The sequence below is a fragment of the Scyliorhinus canicula genome, chromosome 11 (genome assembly GCF_902713615.1).
Source record: "Scyliorhinus canicula chromosome 11, sScyCan1.1, whole genome shotgun sequence".
Lineage (NCBI taxonomy): Eukaryota > Metazoa > Chordata > Chondrichthyes > Carcharhiniformes > Scyliorhinidae > Scyliorhinus > Scyliorhinus canicula.
This window is the reverse complement of record NC_052156.1, coordinates 146,991,101-147,010,027: the sequence shown is the minus strand read 5'-3', so window position 1 is coordinate 147,010,027 and position 18,927 is coordinate 146,991,101. Positions and strand designations below refer to the sequence as shown.

The 18,927-nt window shown below is 47.0% G+C and overlaps 1 protein-coding gene and 1 pseudogene across 1 annotated transcript in view; one reads left to right on the top strand and one right to left on the bottom strand.

Annotated features, from left to right (window-relative positions):
• Positions 1 to 18,927, bottom strand: part of shank3a (SH3 and multiple ankyrin repeat domains 3a) — a 1,085,379-nt gene that overhangs the window by 753,703 nt on the left and 312,749 nt on the right. The window lies entirely within an intron of this gene.
• On the top strand, positions 6,294 to 7,178 carry LOC119973482 (annotated as a pseudogene).

Below are 18,927 nucleotides of genomic sequence, written 5' to 3'. Positions count from 1 at the left end.
GGCTCACCGGCCTATAGTTACCGGGGTTATCTCTACTCCCCTTCTTGAACAAAGGGACCAATTGAAGCTTGTGCAAGCAGGCTTGGTGGCAGAGAAGAAAGCAAATTAGATTTTGAGACAAGTAAACAAGCCAATATCGAGCTGAAATAGTGAGGCCATCTTGCCACTTTATAAATAATTGGTGTGACCATACCTCGAGTACTGTGCACAGTTCGGATTGCCACTGTACACAAAGGGTACGGCATCTGTTGCAAGGGTACAGCAGAGGATACAAGCAGAATTACAGAGGAGACGGAGGGATTGAAATCTGAGAATCAATTATTTAAATTGGACATGTTCTCACCGAAAAAGGAGAAGATCGAGTGGTGAAATAACGGGTTGCTTTCAGGATTCTGAAGGAAGAAGAGCTGGTCATTAACTTCAGAAAGCAAAGTACTGCACACACCCCTGTCAGCATCAATGTGGCCGAGGTGAAGATGGTTAGCAGTTTCAAATTCCTAGGGGAATCTGTTCCGGTCCATCCACGTCAACACTACCACCAAGAAAGCACAACAGCACCTACAGGTCCTCAGGAATTAAGGAAATTCGGCATGACCACATTAACCCTTACCAACCTTTACAGATGCCCCATAGAAAGCATCCTATCGGGCTGCATCACAGCCTGGTATGGCAACTGCTCGGCCCAAGACCGCAAAGAACTTCAGACAGTCGTGAACACCGCCCAGTCCATCACACAAACCTGCCTCCCATCCATTGACTCCATCTACACCTCCTGCTGCCTGGGGAAAGCGGGCTGCATAATCAAAGACCCCTCCCACCCAGCTTAATCACTCTTCCAACTTCTTCCATCGGGCAGGAGATACAGAAGTTTGAGAACACGCACGAACAGACTCAAAAACAGCTTCTTCCCCGCTGTTACCATACTCCTAAATGACCCTCTTATGGAGTGACCTCATTAACACTACACCCTGTATGCTTCATCCGATGCCGGTGTTTATTTTTCTTTTCATTTCCTTTTCTTTTCATGTACTTAATGATCTGTTGAGCTGCTCACTGAAAAATACTTCTCACTGTACTTCGGTACATGTGACAATAAATAAATCCAAACGAATGTCAACCAACTTGGAGGGATAAATTCAAAATTAATTTGTGGAAATATTCTGCGAGCGAATGGCCAATCTATGGAACCAGGCCACTAGACAATGATGAAAGTAGTTAGTATTTATTCATTCAAATGTAAAACAAACGTTTTCAGAAAAATAACATTGTGAGATACGTTGAGACATGACATGACATGAAATTATCATATGTTGGAGGATAGCAAGTGGCCATGATCCTCTGATTCTTCAATAGGATAGTTAAAAAAAACTCCTTTGAGTGAGAGGCAGCAGTGGCCCCTTTAAGCATGGCTGGTTTGGCTATTGTGTGCATGGGGAAAATGGCACTGTGCACTCAGTTGCAAATTAGCTTCACAAAAGGGCCCAGAAACAGGAGTAAGGCCTCTGCTTTGCATAAGCAGTGGGCCCAATATTGAGGTACCCTCATCAACATGGAGTGTGGTGGCACTTCCAAAGTGGAATGAACAAGCTCAGACCATGTTCAAGTCAGGCAGCTGTGCGGAATCACATTTGTAGGGCTGAGTTCTGCTGGCCACATACAAACTCACAACCTGATTCTCCAGCTGATACACTGGAGGGCAGCAAAGCACTGATCTACTCAATTTATACATACCATCCTCCTCCTAAATAACCAAAGCTCTGCATGATTTTCACCCTCACTTGGGTTGCTAATCCTCCCCGATAGTTCTGGAGTCTCCAGGAATTGCAGATTAATTTCCCAGAGATTACTCTGAACAATCTGGGGTGAGGGGGAACATTGGGATATCTCAAAATAAATATTTAATCACAATAGTTATCTTCCTGCATTCTAATTGAACACTGCTTTTTCTGTCATTGCTACGGTGACGACACGTGAAAAGTACTTAATTGAACGAAAGGCACTTTGGGACATCATTAAGTTGTGAATGGCGTAAAGGCAGATCTTTCTATATTCTCTTCAACTCACCTCAGCCTTAAGTTACAACCAGGAAAGAGGAGAGGAACTTGGGTCCAACCATACATTGTGATGGGGTGGGAGACGGAGAAAACCTTGCTATTTTTCCAGTGCTCAGCTGTCTTGGTCTATCCAAGAGGTGATACAAGTCATGGGTCAACCCAGATGGTGGCAAAGGAGAGGTGAGTGCCATCAGCAGACATACAAATGTTGACTCTATGCATCTGGAAAGTATTGGTAACTGGTAGCATGGGAAAGAAGAACAGGGCTATGGACAAACCCTGGGGTGTAGCAGAAGTGAATGTTCAGACACAGTGGGCGAAAGCTTTGGAGCTGATGTAATTGTCTGCCGTGCACCAGCTGGAAGTGCAGGCAGGGGGTACCATCCACTGAGGTGGATTATGGAGGAGAGATGTCAGCAGCGTGGATGGCAGAGGATGTTGAGGAGGAAGTTGCAGTCACATCAGATGTATTAATTACAATGGGGAGGTCGGTTTGCTCAGTTGGCTGGACGGATGGTTCGTGATGCAGAGCGACGCCAACACTGCGTTATCCATGAAGACCCCGCCTTCTCAACCTTGCCCCTCGCCCGAGGTGTCAGGTTAAATCACCACCAGTCAGCTCTCTCTGTCAAAGGGAGCCTTTGGTCATCTGGGACTGTGGTAACATTGAGGTTTTAATTGGCATCCTTTGTTAGTTTTAGTTTCACTATTTAGGGTCATGATCTGATTGCAGTGCCTGAGGAGGGAGAGAGGTGACAGTGTAAAGAGGTCTGAGGATAGATTGAATGCAAGTAAAATTACATCAGGGGAAGAATGAATGATGCTTTTTCAGGGACAAGTTAAGATTTTTATTTTTAATTTCTGGATGTGGAAATTTGGCAAAAGTGGAATTTAATGCCTGACTCAGTAACGCAACGAGGCCGTTAAATCTCACGAGAGGCCTCGCACAAGATTTGCGACGCTCTGAATGCCTCACAACATCTAGCAAGACATCGCAACCTAGATCCTGCCCTCACTGGGCGAGATCCAAATATACATTTAAAAAAAAAAATTTTTTTTTAAATAAATTTAGAGTATCCAATTTTTTCCAATTAAGGGGCAATTTAGCGTGGCCAATCCACCTACCCTGCACATCTTTGGGTTGTGGGGGCAAAACCCACACAGACATGGGGAGAATGTGCAAACTCCACATGGACAATGACCCGGAGCAGAGATTGAATCTGGGACCTCGGCGCTGTGAGGCAGCCGCGCTAACCACTGCACCACCGTGCTGACCCAAATTTACATATTTAAGTGAACCATGAGTCTCATTTAATCATGTGGCGCCCGATTCTCCCGAAGCCTGGAAACGAATGCCCATGTCTGGGAGGCCTCCTCACGGGGCCGTTTAACACTGGTCCACAGACATCGGTGGTGGCTATGTTGGAAGTAGTCGCACATGCGGTGAATCCTGCCAGGGTAATTTGTATTTGTTCTTGCCCAGTTTATAGGTGATGTTTGGGGGAAACTTTGAGTAGTTTGATGATGATGTCCCCACATAAAAGTAATGCCCAACAAGTATAACACAAGACAGCAGACGGGCAAAGAATCATTATTGGACTCAGAAGCTCCTCGAGCCTCACTGATAGAGAAAATGGCGGAGACTCCTGCTGCAGCTTTGGTCTTTCTGCAGACGGCCAAGTTTCTTGGTGGAGGAATTCAAGAAAAAGTGGCAGGCGGTCTCTGAGGACCTGGATGAGGCAATGGAAGGGGCTGCCGCCCCCATTCGTGTGGCCTTGGAGCAGATGGATCAGAAGGTAAAGGAGCAAGCCGCAGGTATATGAGGGGTGGAGGTGGCACGTTTGGACCAGAGTGACCGGATTGTTTCCCTGGAGGCAGAGGTGGTGCTGTCAGCTGAAGGCATAAAGCGGTGAACGCCGAGGTGGGCGCTCCAGGCGGCAAAATTTAAGAATCATTGGATCTGGTGGTCCCAAATCCTGCGGACATTCTGTTCAAGATGTTTGGGAAGATGGTAGGGGATGGGGGATTGCCATCCCATCCATATTTCAACTGGGCTCATCAGTTGCTAAGGCAGAGGCCCCAATCTGGGAATCTACCACCAGCTCAGCTTTGAATGACTTTTAAAGAGAGAGGCTATTGCTTTGATGGGCTAGAGGTTGCGGGTGAGTTTGTAAAGCAGCATGGACTGAGGGCAAATGAATTGTTAGGTATGTGTGTATCTGTAGTTATTGTAGGATTTTGTATTGCGGGTGAAGGCATGTGATTATGGGGAATTTTCTGGGCAAGTTTAGAGTTTGGATATTGTATTTTTGGGATTGCTTGTGGGAAGGGTGTTGGTTTTCTTTTTGCCCTCTATATTTGTGCATTAAAGTTGGACTTGGGTGGGGGCTGGTAGTCAGTATGATTATTTTTTGGTTTTATTCTGTGATGCCAGGCTGGCAGTGCCAAGGTTCCTGGGTGCCATGTCGCCGATGCCAGTGATTAGGCCCAGGGGTGCCCTGCCCTTAAGAGGTGGGTTGAGTGGGGTGCTGAAGGACCCCCTAAAGAGGTAGGTTTGGGGGTGGAGGGGGTGTCTGGAGGCCACAGTGGAAATGCCAAGGGGGAGGGGTGGAGAGATAAGGGCAGAATTTAAAAATGGTGCCCTGATCTCTTCTTGCACTGAAGCAAGGTGCAGCCTCAGCAGAGTGTTCTTCACTGAAGCTGAAAAAAACTAGAGTCCCGTTTGATAGCAGGGTTGCTTCTTGGCGCTGAAGCACTGAAGAACACCTCGTTACGTGCTCCCAAAATGGACTCTGCTTTTGGGTGTTAAATCGCACCCAAAGAAAAGGCAACATATGCCCAAATCAGGCTGACCTGTGAATTGAAGGGAAAGATACAACTTAGAAGTTACGGTGTACTCACGCACCTGTTACCCTGGTCCTTCTAGGTGCCTGATGCTCCATGTGTCTCGTAATGATGGCTGGGGGACAGAGTATGGGGGAAAGGAAGTAGTTGAGGGAGTGTGTGGAAGGGAAACTAATTGGCAGCTGCAGAGGCAGCTGAATTAATACCCATCACTTTGCACTTGAAAAATCTGTAACCTGCTGGTGTCTGAAATGTAGATGGAGAGTGCAGTGGAATTTAGCAAGAGTTTATTGTGAAAAAAGTGTTTAAAGCTGTACCTGCCTTCCAGGGTAAACGTTATCACAACAAAGACAGGTCAGCCTTGGAAAAAGCAGTGACCTGCATGTGCTGCCTACTCTAGATCAGAGAATGTGACCATCAATGGATTGTTGCATAGAATCTTCCAACCTCTAGCCTGAGGAAGGAGGAATCTCCTTTTGCATGAGTTGCGGGGGAGAAGGGAGGACCTGTAATTCCAGCACCTGCCATGTTCTGTTAACCTGCCAATGAGCAGGGATAAAGGGCAGTGCCCATCTGGTAATAATGCTCAGACTGAGGACTGGAGTGAGGTTAATATTTCAGAGTTTTCAATCTCATTTGAATTCATTCTCTTCCTACATGAAAGCCAAGCAGCGAAATACAGATAAATTATTCAGCAATCCCAGGGCTATCGCTGCATACAAAACAGTGCTATCCTAACTCAACTGGCTTGTACTATCTGTAATCGCACATCACATGAGACACAAACACAGCAGGCACAAATTAAAGAGGAAACAAATCCTCTTTCCCATTCTACAATTGGACTCGACAACCCAATGTGCAGCGATGGTGAGCAGCAAATCAACTGGACGCCAAAGTGTGTAATGGACACACACAGGAACTGTTCTCTGTTCAATCATTTGACGAGGAATTTGAAATGCAATACCTTTTCATTTATTCATGGGCTTTCCCCCTCCCGATTCAACATGGTCAGAAAGTGTTTACTGTGAATCAGCGATGTCGAAATTGCCAGATATCTTTTGGTGGAGAAATATAATCAGCAATGGATAATGTAAAATTACAGTACGCTCTTTTAGTTATCAAAATTCCCATGAAGAGGTGGAGAAAATAATTTCAGGGACTAAAATCTCTCAAGGCAGAGGGATGAACTGTCAACCAGAGCGACTGATATCTCCGGACAGAGCACCAGACTCCGGCAGTGTCCAGTGATCCAGAATAGAACACAGCTCAACCAATCAAAAGGGGCTACTGTCTTTGGATGAAACACAAAATGCCCAATCAGAGGAGTCGGTATTTTGAGGGCCTAATTGAGGGAGTTGAGTTGTTGTCAATTTTTACCATTAAACTGCTGTGGCAATGGCAGGTGAAAAGAAGTAAAAAGCCCAATGCTTTTTATGCCCTATGCGCGTGAGGAAGTTATGTCTGAATCTCTGTGTCGGTGAAAGTGGTGACATCCTCACTAAAGCTGCTGGAGCAACTCACTGGCCAGACCCCAGTGTTTGCTGAAGTTCGCTATACTGTGCCACCATTTGGGATTCGAAGATTGCTGCTCATTGCCCAATCCGTGGAGCCAACGATGAGGCAGTTGTAGAGAAGTGTCTAAAGTTCGCTATTATGAACCGATGAAGAATAATGTCTATAGCATTGGGAGCTTTGGCTTTGGGATCCAGAAGCATATTGATCTGGGCATTAAGGATGATCCTAGTATTGGGATGTAGGGCCTGGATTTCTATGTGGTCATTGTGGTGTTCTTTGTGTTGCTTATTTCGGTCTAGTGTTCCACAAAGACCAGTATATCTTTTACTGAAACAAAGCTATGATTTTACTTCACTACTAAACTGGGTTTCGTCACTTAGTCCTTTTAGAATACAGAATTGATCAATAACGTCTAACTGCACTCACCTACTGCTATCTCACTCATTGGTATAACTATATACTAACCTTCTTACACTAACTGCTCCGATGACCTTGCTCGAACTGTCTCCTGCTTACTCCTCCTCTAAGGTCTAGCATCACTGCTTTATATAGTAGTATCTGCAGGTCTTTCTAGTGGCTATTCATGGTACTATATTAACCCTTGTAATGCTGATAGTTATTATAATACCACAGTCATGGGGCGACCTGGTTTCAGATTTTCCTGATATTTCTGACAAAAAAGGTTGAAACAAAAACATTTCTCAGGAGGAATAAATGAGGTGGTTTCAGCAGAAATATAATGGTATCCTCCTGCCTGGAAAATAATTTGAAGAATATGTGAAACATGCAACAAAAGCCATTTGTAACAGTAAAATAAAAAGAGCTAAGCTGATATCTGATGAGAAGGGGGACATGGGGGCGGAGAGATATTAACAACATTGCTTGATTATTTTTCCATGGGAATGGGGAAGAAAGTGTGAGTGGGATCAACAAAAATTAGACATGGACTGTCGATGCTGGGGGAGCAATCAGTAGATGGAGGGGTGGTGGTTTAATGATCAGACATGGATCACAGATCGAGTGAGATGGACGGGTTGAATACCTTTTCTTGACCAGTCCTTTCACACATACTTAGGCAGCTCTGGGTAAAAAAAAATGAAGACCTTTCTCTACAGCTCAACCCATTCCTTCACTATTCACTTAAGCTGAAGTAGATGGTGTGGTAACTTAAGATCCTCATCTTCAGACTCCACATTCTATCTGTATGTTTCCACCTCAGCATCACTGTCTGCATCCATTCTTACCTCATCTCCAGCCTTGCCCACCCCAAACCTCTTATCCATACTTTCACTGCTTCAAATCTCAACTTCACATCGGAGATGAATTGAACACAAGTTCCAATTGATCCAAACTCTGCCACCTTCACCCTGTCCCCGCCTCCATTAGCTCTCTGTACTCACAATTCTGCACCTTGCTTCCAAGGATTTGTCCAGTCTACTTCTACAGTCTGTGCTCTGCAGAACTCTTAACTGTAGCTTCCTGTGGCAGCATAGCCCCATTAAGGGGTGGTTTCCATGGACCACGTGACTGGCTTGGGCCAACTGCGCAAGAGAGTGCAAGCCCCAGCCAATGGGAAGCTTGTGCAAGCCCTGGGAGCCGCAGGCTGTGACGTGCCTGGGTCCTGATGGACTTGATCCTAGGATCTTGAAAGAAGTGGTTAGTTTCTGAAGGTTTAATTCAATCATTTCTATTCATTCTATGGTCAGTTCTGTCCATAGATGTCTTATTTAATTAAATGTCTCTGTAAATGCATGGTACATTTTAATTGTTAAACTGCAACCAACCCCCCCCCCCCCCCCAACATTCCCCCCAAAAAACAAGTGTCACCCCCCAACATGCCCCCCAAAAAACAAGTGTCACCCCCCCCCCCCCCCCCCCCCCAACATGCCCTCCAAAAACAAGAGCCCTTCAGAGGGACAGGAGGTAGACTTCTCCACTCCCAGAGGGTCCAGTAACTTCAGAAGTACATCCAATACCATTTAATGGGGCCAGTAGCTCAATGGTAGAACTCTACACTCCCATTTTGGGAGAGGGTATGTACTCTTCTGTTGGAGTCTTGGGCTTCCATTCAAAAGGACCGGTACCTGTAGTGTGCGAGTGAGACAGTTTCATTCAAAAAGGATCAATAGATTGAAAGAAAGGCTTCGGGACCCATTTCCAAGATTTAAAAAAAATCAATAGTAGACCACCCTTTCCTCAGAGTCAGATATCGTGATTGGGTGAAATCAAGAGTTGAGTGTAGAGACTTCAAATCTCAAGTCGCCTGGAGACCCTTGGAACTCCAGTTTAGACTGTCCACAGGATGATTTATCAAGAAGCAAATGACAATTCTCGGCATTTGACAAACATGGTGGCTTTGGGCAGAAGAAATAAAATTTCTGACATTCAGTCGAGCACAGAATTGATCGAACCTCCTTGCAATAATTAAATAGAACTGCAGACACAGGCAAAAACAGAAAGAACATCATTCTTCACTGGGCGATTACGAAGACTGGCAAAATTGCATTGCAAGTTCTGTCTGATTGCAACCAGATGCTTTGTAATTGTTGTACAATATTGAGATTTGCACTTGTGTTGGGTTCAATCAAAGTTTGAGGCAATAAAAAAGAATCCATTACAGTCACCTCATTTTAACAATACCGTGGGTACTGAAGCATTGCTCGAATCCTACTGTGTACTGAAACCAAACAAATAATTTGAAGAAACATATTATTGGTGGTTCAGAGGATTTGCGTAAGTGGAAATAATAATCCAATTTCCAAGGCACCAACAATACAACAGAGTAGCTGAGAAGAGATCTTATTAAGAAATATGAAATTGGAAAAAGATTCCACACTAGCACCTGGGGCCTTTTATAGTTTGTACACTCCCAGTTGTGAGCTGCAACTGGAGGAGCAACTCCCTCCGAACATTAATTAACTTTTAAACAAAAATTCAGATAGCAAGCAATATCTGCAGATTTTCTAATATGAAATATCATCGCTTTCAATTAGTCTCAACTCACAGCTACATTTCCTCTTGGCCAAAGCAGCCTTTATTCAGAGTGAATTTACTTGGGCAGGTCAGTTTTGACATATGGTTGCAGCTTTGGTCTTCTCATCTCTGGCGCACAATTGGCTTTGCCATCCACCAAACATGACTGGACCAAAGCAAATTCTATTGGCCTGGTAAGTCTCAGAAGCATAGAATTTACAGTGCAGACATTCAGCCCATCAAGTCTGTACCGGCCCTTGGAAGGTGCACCCGACCTAAGCCCATACCTCTACCCTATGCCCATACCTCCGTCCTAGCCCCATAACCCCGCCTAACCTTTTTTGGACATTAAGGGTCATTTCGGCACAGGAGCCCACATTAGAAGCTGCATGCCCCTCATAGCCCCACCCCAGTCAACCCGGGATTCTTAAAAATTCTGTCTCAGACTGTGGCACTATTGTCCATCCATAACTGTCCTGAGCTCTTGGGTGCAACCGAGTAGCTTTCTAGGACTCAACACAGTGAACCAGCATGGAACTGGAGTCAATATGGTGGCCGGACCAGAGTAGGGGTGTCAGGTTCCCTTCCTTGAAGAACATTAGGGAGCCAGTGGGTTTCGGCAACATATTGGCAGCTTTCCATGGATTTCACCTCACATGTCTAACCCTTTTCTCTAGGTCATGCACATTACCTTATCATGGACTGTACCCACCACCTATTTAAGCACCTTCATTATCTTACTCTATCCATTTCATCCCCTGACTGTAAAGTTGTATAAGTACTCCCGATTCCAAAGAAAATTTCTGAAATATCCATCAACCTGCATATCTCCACTCTGGCTTAATAGTTTCCAGGATCAACAGGCCCACCTCTCCCATCCCCGCGCTCAGTTCCAGCAATGCAGGAATAATTTTGTTACACGGAGCATTAGACCAGCTTGGTGACTATCTTCGGTCGGGAAGTACCTCGGGAGGATGGGTTATCCAGAGCGTGGCAGTCTAGTTATGCTCGAGTAGACCGAATGTCTTCTGGATGGGGAGAGGCAATGAGGGTTAGCCATTGCAATCTGTTCATGGGGTAACTTGAAGGGGGGGGAGGTGCCAACCGAGACAACATTTGATTCTCATGGAGCAATTTCCACTGACCTTGTCAGTGACTTTGAACGAGCTTCTCGAGGCATTTTGTCCCTCCACCGTGAAATGAAAGTGGATGCAAATCCCACTATCTCCTCCAGAGGGCAGCAGTGGCACGGGTGCTGTCAAATGCTACCATGAACGATCAACATGGGTCAAGAGTCCAGAACAAGCAGAAAACGAACAACGGCACTTTCTGCTGATGCTCTGAATTAATTGGGTTATCTAGAGTATTGTGCAACTGTCACTCTTTCACCAGGTCCAGAAAGGCAAATTAAGGTTCAAAAAAACGTAGAGACAAGAAAAGGGCCTAAGGCCTATCAAGTCTACTTCTTCCACATTTCATTCGAGAAAACACAATCGGAGACCACTCTCACTCCCACCACCCTGTGGAAAGGCACATTTGTCCCTCATTATTTGTCCCTCAGCAGTTTTTTGCAATCTTAGAGCAAGCTCTTTCAGCTCCTCTCTCCCAAGCTTGGGCAGGAAAAGAAGAAATAGACAATCTTTCTCTCCTCTCACTCATCTCTGACCTCTTGCTCCATACCAACCTTTGCCTTTATCGTATTGGCATGCTCAGTGCCCTGTTAAATTCTTCCCTGTTGATTCTTAGCTCCAACTATCCCATACTGCATGTTCTTCATTCAACCCACATCTTTACAGTGTGGAGCTCAACTCATTGCACCGTCTAAAACTCTCACTCATTCTTTCCCAGAATAACAAAATAATTACGTTCTTCCCATACCCCTCCCACCTGAAGGCACTCAAACATCTAAACTTGATGTCAAATAAGCAGTACCTGTTTATTTTCCTCATCATCACTTTCCTATTCAACCTCATTGGTGCCTGACATTGTAGGCTTTGACCTGCGCTACAACCTTCTTAAATATAAGTTTAAGATGGAGGTGCTTGTTTCCAACGTCACCAAAAAGCAGCAGAGGGGAAGAATGAGTTTAGCTTTCGATCAAAAATTTGAACAAGCTTGCTTCCCGAATGTATGAAAGTGCCATACGCAAACATATTTGCAAAGTATGCCTCATTGCTTATGTTACCAGACACCATCATCCTTCTTTGTGATGAACGCCGGGCACATTTGCAACTGAACCCTCTATAGGGTCAGAACCTATATCGCCGCTTCCACCATCCCAACATGATCACTTCTTGGATATTTGTGGCGGTCTTCTCCAAAGAGAAAATGGCTACTAAATATTCCAGTGAGTTAAAGCTGAATTCAAAATCCAGCAATGGTGGACAAACCACTCAGCCAAGATTCCTCCTTACAGACTCTATAAATGGGGATAGGGGTCACACTGCACCTTTAGTGGATGGTTATCATAAATTGACTGAGTGCTTATTGCTTGGTCATCATGGTGTTGGTGTTGGGAAGAAAGTTAGCAGGAAAGATGGACCGAGAACACACAGTGAGAAAGACAATCTTATGGACACAGAACAGGGTAGGAGACACAAATAAAGTAAACTCTTTTGCAATCCTAGACCAGACCCCAACAGTGGCTAGGATACTGGACCAAACGCCAATATGTTATTTTATTTTGTAAGGCTGTGCAGAATGATACTTCACTCCAGGAGAGATTGCATGAAGTAATAGAGATTTGGTATTTTAAAACAAAATTTTATTACCACAATATTAAACTCTTTAACATTGCACCTGAAAATAGCTTGCAACTACCCTTAAACAATCCTACTCAATACATTAAATACTTAATTACTATCTCTATTCCCAATTTAACAACAAGAAAAACAAAATACAGTTCTCAAACCATCCTACATCCTAATGGCATAGAGTAATACTTACTTTCCAGAACAAGTTTGGCTCCTGTTAGAACCTCTGCAGACTCTGGCTATTTCAAACGGTTTATTCCAATGATACGAGTTCGCAGTGTGCAGCAAAATCTGCTCGACTTGGAACCGGATCCCGTCACCGATCCAGAGGACGACTTCCCGGAGTCCCCTTATCGAGTGGGCATCATCACCATGCATGACAAGACCTCCTCGCATTCACCAACAGACACACCCATCCTGAACGTGGATTATGCGGACGCGTGGCGTGCCACAGTACAAGTCAACGATTGTAGCATTCGGTTCAAGCTGGACATCGGTGCTTCGGCCAACCTAATACCCCAAGCAGATCTTGCTCGTATCCAAAGGCAGCCTACCATTCTTCCGCCGGCCTGCCAGTTACTCGACTACAATGGGAATGCCATCATGGCGTTAGGGTCCTGTCACCTGCAGGTATCCAACAGGGCCATTAAGGCCACTTTACGGTTTGAAATCGTCAAGCCCGGCAAGGCTTCTCTGCTTGGTGCGCATGCATGCAAGCTACTCCATCTCGTTCAGCGTGTCCATGCCATGTCCTCTGCCAACAGCACTCTTCAGGCCGACATTGAGGAGCTACTATTGCAATACCCGGATGTGTTCAGTGGGGTGGGTACGCTGCCCTACCGCTATAAAATTCTGCTCAGGCCTGATGCCACGCCTGTCATCCATGCGCCACGCCAGGTGCCGGCGCCCCTCAAGGACCGTCTAAAGGTGCAGCTGCAGGAGCTCCAGGATCAAGGAATAATATCCAAGGTGACGGAACCAACTGACTGGGTCAGCTCGATGGTTTGTGTCAAGAAGCCCTCTGGAGAACTGCACATTTGCATCGATCCCAAGGATCTGAACTGCAACATTATGAGGGAACACTACCCGATCCCGAAGCGGGAGGAGCTGACGAGTGTTGATGGCGCATGCCAAATTCTTTACAAAGCTGGATGCATCGCGTGGCTTCTGGCAGATACAACTGGACGAGTCCAGCAGGAAGCTCTGCACATTTAATACACCCTTCGGAAGATATTGCTACAACCGCATGCCATTTGGCATTGTTTCGGCCTCCGAAATCTTTCATCGAATAATGGAGCAAATGCTCGAGGGTATTGATGGTGTGCGGGTTTATGTTGACGACGTCATCATCTGGTCCACGACCCCGGGGGAACATATTTCACGTCTGCAACAAGTCTTCAGGCGCATACATGCCAACGGCCTGAAGTTAAATAAAACCAAATGCTCCTTTGGCAGGTCGTCAATTAAGTTTCTGGGTGATCAGATCTCCCAGCAGACTCGGATAAAGTCCAGGCAATAAACATAATGAAGACACCAGAGGACAAGAAGGCGGTCCTCCGCTTCCTGGGGATGGTAAATTTTCTGGGGAGGTTCATTCCAAATCTCGCATCACACACCACGGCCCTCAGACAGCTGGTGAAGAAGTCCACCACTTTCCAGTGGCTGCCCGCACATCAAGCAGAGTGGCTTGAGTTGAAAGCGAAGCTAACCACTGCTCCTGTTTTAGCTTTATTTGACCCAGCGAAGGAGACTAAAATCTCCACAGACGCCAGCCAGGACGGCATTGGGGCGGTGCTCCTCCAGAAGGACGACACCTCATCCTGGGCTTCAGTGGCCTACGCGTCAAGGGCCATGACCCCCACTGAGCAACGATATGCTCAAATAGAGAAAGAATGCCTGGGCCTTCTCACTGACATCGTGAAATTCCACGATTATGTCTATGGTCTCCCAACCTTTACAGTAGAGATGGACCACAGACCCCTATTGCACATTGTGCACAAGGACTTAAATGACATGACACCCAGGCTCCAGCGCATTCTCCTTCGACTCCGCAGGTCTGATTTTGAACTGGTTTACACGCCTGTAAAGGAGCTAATCATCACGGATGCCCTGTTGCGTGCCATCACCTCGCCATGTGAGCAGGTCGACTTCATACACGACATTGAGGCGCAGGTGAAACTGTGTGCCATCACCCTCCCATCATCCGACGAACGACTCGGCATCATTCGAGAAGAGACCGCCAAGGACCATCTGGTGGAGCGGGTCATACATCACCTCACAAATAGCTGGCAGAAAGGGCAATGCCCCCAATACTATGATGTAAAGGATGACCTTACTGTTGTCGAGGGGATCCTCCTGAAATTCGATCGCATCATAATTCCGCGCAGCCTCCAGGGCTTGGTGTTCACGCAGAAACACGAGGGTCACCTCGGTATTGAGAAGTGCAGGCGCAAGGCCCGGCAGACTGTTATGTTTCTGTTATGTTATGCTGTTATGTTTCTGCACGCTAGACACCATACAAGTACATATGCATCCACTCACCAATTGATGTATATAGTTACTCTTGTAAATATGTCGTTTCTGCTCTAAGCAGCCGACAATTTATTTTAAAAAGGGGGATGTCATAATATGCACCCATGCACATCATGAGGCAAAAGCAGGCAGTAACAGACATCCAGGTGAGCCAATCAATGTACAGAACAGAACATGGCAAATCACAAGACTGGACAGCAGAGGGGGGGCTTCCAACTATAAAACACACGAGGCATCAGCACTCTGCCTCTTTCCACTGGTGACAAGTGTCGTGACAGTCAGGGTGAACAAATCATTCAACACCTTCTACATGTGGATCAGAGCTAGCCTGGTCTAGATAGTTAGAGTTAGTTTACTTGTAGTAGTAGAGATTCAACCCACAGGCAGCTTTGTGCTTCGTTACTGAAGTTCAATAAATCTTATATTGAACCAAAGCCCACATTTGGTGTATACTTGATCAGTTAACTGCATCGTGTGCAGTCCGTGTTACCCCAGGGTGAACAACACAACAGTGCCAGTCCGCGGTGTGGGTCCGCCATGTCGCGCAGGATGGCCGACGTAGAGCGCCGCCTTGCGCATGCGCGGGGCCCCGGCCGGAAGTGCAGGGCACCGTATCAGCAGCCGGAGCTGTGAGGACTACTCCGGAGACCTGCTAGCCCTATTGAGGTCGGAGAACACTCTGGACTTTCTTCGGGAAAGTCCAGAGTGATTTGCCCGCTTTCTCCCACGGGCATGTGGACATAGCCCCATTATTGGAGAATCCCGCCCCTTACTTTTGGACTAAAGGGTAGCCAGATCAGAACTCAACTCAAAAGCTTTCTGAAAATGGCAGAATACCTTAACTAACTCTACCCAGCAATGACATCATCTCACCAGGATGAAAACACATTAACTCCCCAGGGACACCCCTAATCAAGCAACATTGCATTACTCAGGATTTTATAAATTTTATCAATTTCACCCCTGGCTTCTAAAGATTTCCGGTCTTACAAGGAGGCCAGCACAGCACTGGAGTGACCCACGCCACTCCAGCTGCCGATACCGGCGTCAAATGGGCACCGCGGGTCTGCGCATGCACGCTGCAACCGGCACGAATGCGCGCATGCGCGGTAGCGGTAGCTCCCTTTTCCGTGCCAGCCCTGATGTAACATGGTGTAGGGCTACAGGGGCCGCGCGGAGCAAAACAGACCCGCCAATCGGTAGGCCCCGGTCACGGGCCAGGCCACAGTGGAGACCCCCCCCCCCCCCCCCCCCCGGGGTCAGACCCCCGTGCCCCCCCCCCCAACCAGGCTGCCCCCCGCAGGATGGATGCCGAGCTCCCGCCGGGTAAGACCAGATGTTAACGGCGCTGGTGGGACTCGGGCTTTTTTGGGCGGACCCTTGGCCCATCCTGAGCGGAGAATTGGCGGACTGGCGTCGGGCGGCGATTCTCCGACCTGACGTGGGCTGAGAGAATCCCGCCACGGTTCTTTTAAAAACATGGGGGGCAATTAAACGGCACGAAACGGGCACGGGGATGACCGATTCTGGCCCCCACAGGGGGCTAGCACGGCGCTGGAGCGGTTCACGTTGCTCCAGCCTCCCTTCCCAGCGCCAACTGGGCACCATGCCATCCCGCGCATGCGCAGTTGGGCCACGCCAACCTGCGCATGCGCTGGGGACTTCTTCAGCGCTCTGGCTCCGACTCAACATGGCTTCGGTGTTCAGGGGCTGACCGCGCAACAAAGTAGGCCCGGGGGGGGGGAGAGGCCGGCCCGCCGATCAGTGGGCCCCGATCACAGGTCAGACCGCATCGTCGGCAACGGTTGAAGGATCGCTTTTCCCCTCCCCACAGGCCGCCCCCCCGACCCTTCACGCAGAGTTCCCGCCGGCAGCGACCGGGGTGAATGGTGCCGGCAGGACTCTGTCGTATCCGCGTGGCTGCTCAGCCCATCTGGGCCGGAGAATCGGCGATTCCAGCGGCCCACGGCCAGCGCCGCATCAAACGCGCTGGCGCATGTAGCGCTGATTCTCCGCACCTCGGAGAATCGTGCGCCAGCGTCGTGGCGGGGTTGCGCGCCGACCCGGCGCGGGGCTCGGAGAATCGCCCTATGATCTTCACAGTCAAACATACACAAACAAGACGAATACAGGCATATGGAAAAGAAGAAAACTTAGAAGAATTATAATATAATAATAATCGCTTATTGTCACAAGTAGGCTTCAATGAAGTTACTGCGAAAAGCCCCCAGTCACCACATTCCAGGACATCCCAAACTATTTTACAAACAACAAAGTCCTTTATTGAAGCCTAATTATAGAATTTAGGAAACAAAGCAATGGCTTTGTGCACAGCGGGATCCCATAAACGGCAATAACCAGATAATGTTGCTTGATAGAAACATATTGGCCTTGACAGATGCTAGAACTCCCCTGCTCTTTTAGAAATAGTGCCATGGGATCTTTTAAATCTGACGGAGGGGACAGATGGAACTTTGATTAAACATTCAAAAAGGTGGAACCTCTGACAGTAAAACACTCCCTCGATACTGCGCAGAGTGTCAGCCTAGATTTTTATGCTCAAGTCCTGGAGTGGGACACAAACCTTTTGATTCAGAGGTGAGATCAGCGAACTAAGCCTTGGCTTTCACCCTCAGGGAAAGCACACAAATAAAGAGATACAGACAGGCAGAGAGAGGGAGAGAGAACAAATCTTCTGTTTAGTAGGTCAGTCTAAATCATATTTCTTGTTACTGATGTCAGTAAATGAGTGCAAGTTACTGGTATAGTTTGGCTTTACACTGTAACAGTGGATTGCGGCTGATGTGTTTCTGGCTCACTTTCAGAGAGTTTTAATTGTCGCTCAGGGGAAAATGCAGGCGGAGACCTTTTAGCGCATTTTAAAAATTAAACAAGCTCTACTAATTTAATGATACAGTTTATATTACCTCATACTACAAGCTCAGTTCTACTTCTTCCAAGAATTCCCTCACCATAGAAAACCTTGGCTCATTCACTTTGTTGGGACCAACAAAAAGGTATGCCACAGCCCTCAGGAAGTCACTTTGATTTCTCCTCAGTGTTGCAGCTATACTCGGGGATATAAAACATCATGGGGTTCCTTCCATTAGATCTTGGCTCAGCAATCTTCCAAATTGTCTTCACAAATGTGGACTTCTCAACGCAAATGTAGGCTTCACTGCATTCTCCAAGGCAACTGCCGGTTTTCACCATGAGAGTTACTGTACATTTCTTCCTCTAGCCCCAAGACAAACCTTCCAGCTTCTTTCTCCCTCACAAATGAGTGGCACGGTAGCACAGTGGTTGGCATTGTTGCTTCACAGCTCCAGGGTCCCAGGTTCAATTCCCAGCTTGGGGCACTGTTTGTGTGGAGATTGTATGTTCTATCCGTGTCTGTGTGGGTTTCCTCCCGGTGTTCGGGTTTCCTCCCACAGTCCAAAGATGTGCAGATTAGGTGGATTGGCCTTAGTGTCCAAAAAGGTTAGGTAGGGTTGCTGGGTTATGGCGATAGGGTGGGGGTGTGGGCTTAAGTAGAGTGCTCTTTCCAAGGGCCAGTGCAGACTTGATGGGCCGAATGGCCTCCTTCTGCACTGTAAATTCTATCATTCTATGATTCTATGAAGTTCCAACTCTCCAAGCTAACTATTTTCTGACATAATGCTAATTACCATTCACTGCAAGGATCACTGTAGATTTGTTCCTCATAGAATCCCTATCGTACAGAAGGAGGCCATTTGGCCGATCAAGTCTGCACTGACCCTCTGAAAGAGCACACTACCCAGGCCCACTTCCCCACCCGATCCCCATAACCCCAGCTAGCCTGTGGACACGAAGGGAATGTTTTAGCATGGCCAATCCACCTAACCTGCACATCTTTAGATTGTGGGAGGAAACCAGATCACCCGGAGCCGACACAGAGAGAAAGTACAAACTCTACATTGACAGTCACTCAAGGTCAAAATTGAACCTGGGTCCCTGGCACTTTGAGACACCTGTGCCACCATGCCATCCTGTAGCTTCAAGCTAGGCAAATCTTCCAGCGACGTCTTTCCCCCTCAGCAATCCAAACTGAACTCAAGCTCCACTCACATTTCATGCAATTAACAACAAAACTAGTATTTTTAGTGCATATGCCAAACAATCATCCTGTTGGCTCGCTCAATATAGCACAAAACTACAACTACCTGAGCAACCTTTCTTAGCAAACAGCCATGTAACCAAAGGAACTTCTACCTGCAAACCCCATCTCCATGACA